We start from the raw sequence: 6365 nt of genomic DNA, 5'->3' as shown, positions 1-6365 counted from the left end.
AGCATGGAATCAAACAGGAATTTTCTGCACCTGGAACTCCACAGTAAAATGGAGTGGTAGAAAGAAAGAACAGGACTCTCATTGAAGCTGCATGAACTATGCTTGATGAAGCAAAGTTACCAACCTACTTTTGGGCTGAAGATGTACAGACTGCTTGTTTTACACAGAATGCTACACTCATAAACAAGCATGGAAAAAGACCATATGAGATGGTGAAGAAAAAGAAGCCAAATCTGAAATACTTTCATGTATTTGGTTGTAAGTGTTTTGTTCTAAAGACTCATCCTGAACAGCTATCAAAATTTGATCTAAAAGATGATGAAGGAATTTTTGTTGGATATCCACTTTCCACAAAAGCCTTCAGAGTCTATAATTTAAGAACAAGGGTTGTCATGGAATCTATCAATGTATCTTTTGATGATAAGAAGATTAGTGGACTTGAAGATTTCAATGATAATGATCAGCTGAGATTTGAAAATGAAGATTTAAGTTATGATTCTGCAAATTTTGATGGTTTAAATCCTGATCCTGTAAGTTCTGACAGGTTAAATTATGATGTCATTGAAACTGTGATAACTACTCAAGGGAAAATGCACCTGTCTAGGGGGAGCAAGCTGAAGATCCTATCACAACTCAAGACTCTCTAGAAGCATCAGAACCTGTCACTGGCTCTTCAAGTTCTGATAATTCTGGAAACTCTGATACTTCAAATCCTGATGGATCCAACTCAAATTTTGAAGTTTCAGAGAACATAACTACAGGGGGAGCATCAGAAAATGTTGATAGAGACAGCATGGATCATGGGGGAGGATCCAGTTCTAGAGAACAACTTTTATCTGTAAGGAAGTGGACTAAATCACATACACCTGACTTGATAATTGGAGACCCTGAAGCAGGTGTCAGAACTAGAACTGCACATCAAATGAATATCTCTATCATTCTTTTCTATCTCAGACTGAACTAAAGAAAGTGGAAGAAGCTCTTCAAGATGCTGATTAGGTGCAAGCAATGCAGGAAGAGTTGAAAGAATTTGAAAGAAATAAAGTCTGGACCCTAGTGCCAAGACCAAAGAACATATTTATTGTTGGCACAAAATGGGTGTTCAGAAACAAAACTGACAGTGATGGCATAATTACAACGAATAAAGCAAGGTTGGTTGCTAAGGGTTACTCTCAACAGGAGGGTATTGATTATGATGAAACATTTGCACCAGTTGCTAGATTGGAAGCTATAAGAATCTTTTTGGCTTATGCTGCTCACAAAAAGTTTAAAGTCTTTCAAATGGATGTGAAAAGTGCTTTTCTCAATGAAGAATTGGAAGAAGAACTATATGTTGAACAACCTCCAGGATTTGAAGATCAAAAATTTCCAAATCATGTCTACAGATTATGTTACGACCGGTATCTTCGTGTAATATTATTTGTGGATTTGGTATAATATTAAAGCTGAATAAAAATATATTCAATGATTGTACGTTTGTGTGAGTGCAAATTTCTTCATTATAAATTTGCTTTATGTAGTATATGATTTTTCAAAGCAAGAGTTTATTTAATTTCTTTATTTTTGATTTATAAGGAATATTCTAAGCCTTGGAAAATTTTTCTTTTAAAAGGTATTTTGTTCACAAATTTTGAAAATGATTTTATAAAGTCTCTAAAAATCCAAGTTATTTTATGATATAAATTTTATAATTTTTGAACTTGTATTTTATTTTATAAAAATAAATCATTATAAATTTTAGTTGTCATATTTAGCAAATTACAAGAAAGCCCTTGCATGCAAACCACCCTCTCATTCTTTTCAAGGACAAAGAGGACAATTCCAACCCCACTAACTCTTATTTTTCTAGCCAATTTCCTTTTTTACCCTTGCATGCAAATTGAACTAAGTTCAAGTGGAAGGCTAATCATGTCAATTCCTAATTTCACTCACTTTTGCCAATACAAAAACCATAAAACAAGCAAAGACATGATCATTTCACTTCACTCACCACCACACTTTCTCCTCCCTCCCTCCTCCCTCCCTCTCTCACTCTCGGCTTTTAGCCGAAACCCCCCTCCCCATTTTTTTTCTTCATTCCTCAACCAAGCTTCTACTCTTTACACAAGTAAATGTTATTTCCCATACCATGATCACTCATATTTCAAAGAGTTTTGAGTAGAAAGTTTAAGTTTAAAGGTTGCATGTAAAGGTTTTAGTGAAACTCAAAATACAACCTTGATTCTTGTGAGTTTAGGGTTGTTTTTGAGAGGACTACAAGGAATGGATAAGTGCCAAGTCTTGAGAAGGAAACTCTTGATGATTAAATGGCCATTCCCATCCATTTCATTCGGCCATGACCATATGGGAGCTGAATGAATGGTCCTTGAGATCATTCTTGTTATTTTGCTCAAATTTTGCATGTTTATGTGATAATGACTTGAATTTTGTGGTGAAAATTTGATAAAACTCCTTGCATGCTAAGTGATCATCTAGGTATAGCTCATGCTAGGTTTGCATGTCAATTTTATGGTAGAATATATGTAGAAAATGTGTTGTTTGGTTTGCAAAACCCGAGGACATGCATGCATGTGGATTTCTCTTAGAATGTTGTAAGATTTTGATCATTTGGAAAGATTTTATTAGTGAGCCTTAATTTAAGTAGGAATAATGTGTTAATATTGATTTATGCTTCTTGTTGCATGGTAATAATTCGTGGTTATCTTTTATAAAATGCATATCTTGTGGTTTCAAAAACTTAATGATTGGTGAGTTGAGAAATGTGATCTCTTTTGTTTTGCCATAATTGTACCTTAGGTAAGGATGATCTCACCCAAGGTTATTTTAAGAATAAGGGAATTAGTTCAGTAGATTACCATGTATAACTCTTCGTTTAAGTATTGGGATGTTGGTAGTTGAGTTTGTCAAGTCAAAACTTTGGAGAAATGAGAGTTATAGTTTCTGCAGAAAATCAGCTTAGTACCCTGAGGTTTAGAGTGAGTTTTGACCATGTCATTGATGTGCACTTTGAGACCCAAGCCACCAGAAGTTAGCATTGGGAGTATATAAAAGGTTTTAGGAGTTGGTTGGAGGTTTGCATGTCTTGTGGTTAGGTGCACAAGTAGAATAACAAAATCTGTCCAGCAGGGGACAGTTCTGTTGCAACTTAGAAATAGGAAGATTTGACCATGTCATGGGTAGGCCCTCATTAGGCCCTACTGGGCCTTAGTTAGAGGGAGTGTCAGAGAAGTTTTTCCAGCCATAGTTCATAGGATATGAGTTAGAACCATGTGTCACAAGTTAATTCAAGTCAGGGCGTTTTCTGCCCAGAAAAACAGGGGAACCTTGGACTTTTAGCTTAGACCCAAGAAGGCCCAAGCCAGGCCCTTGAGCCACATCAAGTTTTTGAGATGCCCTTAGGTCAGGAGAGTCTTGTGTAAAAGTTTTGAAGGAAAACTTGTAGTTTAAGAGTGCCTAATGCACTCAAGAAACTATAGTTGTCATTCTGAAATTTGCACCAGTGAGCACTTTCACTTATCACATAGTTTTAGAACATTTAGAAGTGAGTATTAGGTCGACCACCATAGTTGTAAGATGGTATAAGGTCAGTAGAGCTAAAGGCACAACTGAGGGTCAATATGTTTTGGATAATTTAGGAAAGGCACAGCGAGTTAGGAAGCCAAAATTAGAAGACCTTGTCTAGTTTAGCGACCAAGTGACTTAAGATGTGAGTCGAGATCATCCAAGCCTAGTGTTGCATTATGGTATATATGGTGTTATTTGGTGTTAATATATGATATGTGAATATGTGGCTATGTGTGTACTTTTGTAATTTAAAAGTGAATATAAAATTAAGTGCGTATAGGCCTAAGTGTCATCCGTGTTTAATTTCAAGTTGTAAATAGGTTAAGATGGTAAGAATATATTATAATGAGGATTATTATTATTATGTAGGATTTCGAGACGAGGGAAAACTTGCCATAAAGGTCGAGTGAAGCTCCAGTTGCTCCTATCAGTCAGACCAGACCAGCCTTTCTCAAGGCAAGTGATTCAACTTGACCTTCGTATTTACTATAAACAGTTTATATATATATTGATACAATTATCCTGAGTCATTTTGATATGTTTTAAATCAAGCATATCTTTCGTTTATCTTTGAAATATATAGAAATGCCATGAACCCTCGAGTATGTATTGCAAGTAGTTCAAAAGCCTTTTCATGATAGTTAATGCCATGATAAAATGAAGAGTTGATATATTACTTGATTGATCCTCTTGATTAACATGCTGATGATTCCTAAGTATTGATATCTCATCCTGATACTTGAATCCCTATAGAACCTTACCTTGAACCCTGAAAGTCAGAAACTTATCAAAGTGATCCCTCATTGATTGATACCCCTCTTTCTTATCCTAAAGCTTGACAACTCTGATACATCCTGAGCTAAAGAATCATTTCTTCATACCTTAACACCCATAGTATTCATGAAGCTTATCTTCTTGATGATCCAACACCTGTACCTTGACGAGAAACCATTGCTTTAAGCCCAGTTTGGCATTACCCCTTTATATTATCTATTAGTCTCACTAAATTTTCCTGTCCAAGTTCTGACACATGAAAACCTTTTGGTTACCCTAATAGAGTAAAATTTTGTAAATCATGGCCCTGAGATTTAGTACCATATTTCCCGTGTTTCGAGTTGATCTACAATCCCTTAATAAAAATGTTTACTGTTAAAAGAGATTTTGTTATAATTCGGCATCAGTTTTTGAAATAAATAAAATATGGGTTTTCAGTCCCAAAGGGGGATAAATGTTTTCCTTGAATAGTGGATCTGGACTGAGACGCGAGTCCTTTCCACACTTATATTAGGCTTAAAAGTTGCCTAGGGATTCCCGTTAATGTTTTAGAACCCAGCGAGGTTCGGGATTACTTCACGGCTGATCACCGGCTGTAATCCGTAGCGTCATAAAATGATTTTGATTAAAACATGATTTTAAAATTGTTTTGATACAAGCAAAATGATTCCATCTCACATAGTTTTATCTCTCGTTACCATTGGTTATGTCTTTCCATTGTCATTCTTTAATGTATATCTCGATTTATGTTTTGTGTCGTACTATTAGCACTTGTTGAGCATTTGGCTCACTCCTTGCTTTACCCTGATATTACAGCTAGCAGCTATGGTTAGATTCAAGCAGACTGCCCGTAAGACCTGTGATGCTGATGCTTATGTTCGAGCTCAGGTAGAATAAGTAATAATAGTTTGTGTGAGGACTCGGTACTTTTAATCAGATGTAATAGCTGGTAGTGTTGGGCTGTTCCAAACCCTAAACTGTAAGATCTTGGAGTTGGTTGTGTATTTTTCTTTTAAAATATTGTAATAGTTATATTTAATTTGCTGTTTAAGTTGGGGGCGTGACAGGTTTTGGTATCAGAGCTACGGTTTAGAGTCATGGACAGCGCAAATAGGTTATAGGATATGTGTGTAGGTTACAGATAATATGCGAGAGAGTAGGTTAAGTAAATTATTATTAATACTCCTCTTATTGGTTGTCAGCAAAGGGCGCATTCCTCATCATCCTCTGGGTCGGACGACACTATTGCTTTCACAGTGTATGCTGAGTTGAGGCGCGAGTTCGACATGCTTCAGGGCAAGTACGACCGATTGATAGACCGACTGAAGAACGTGTATCCGGACAGCCGAAACTACGAAGGGAAGCCCAAGGAGCAGATGACTGCGAGACTTGAGACCTTGGTTCAGTACGTCAACACTAAGCTTGAGGAGATGCCAGCGCACCGGGACCGTACCAGCCAGTATGTCATTCAGATGGTGGCGGATGAGCTCCAGAGCATTGTAAAGACGCTTCGAGAGGAAAAGACTACCAAGCCCCGTTCAGATGGAGTGGAGCCTTAGTTCTTTCCATTTACCTTTCATGTTGTTGTACTATCAGACTCTATGGAATCCCCAGTTCTTTCCGTTGTTTCCTTTAAATAAGCCTGTTATTCCTAGAATCAGACTTTGTTCCAATCATATGTATTGTGACCTTTAAAATTTCAATAATTATGTTCTATTGTTCCACTTGCTCTCAACTGTTATTTTACATTTTCATATGCATCATCATATCTGCTTAATTTTGAAACTTGACCCCATATGTAAATAAGAATGCCATGCGATACCCTCGAATCATTTTATCATTCATATATGTTTTGACATAACTCTTATTTCAGGATTATGCCTCCCAAAAAGAAGAACCCAACAACCACATCCACCACAGACCCAAATATTCTTCTACTACTGGAAACTTTGCAACAGCAAACCAATGCTATAGCTCAACAACAACTAATTTTTCAACAACGAACTGAAAACCAAGATAACCGTGAG

This window comes from Apium graveolens, chromosome 3 (genome assembly GCF_009905375.1).
Source record: "Apium graveolens cultivar Ventura chromosome 3, ASM990537v1, whole genome shotgun sequence".
NCBI classification, from domain to species: domain Eukaryota; kingdom Viridiplantae; phylum Streptophyta; class Magnoliopsida; order Apiales; family Apiaceae; genus Apium; species Apium graveolens.
Note: the sequence above shows the minus strand (reverse complement) of the source record.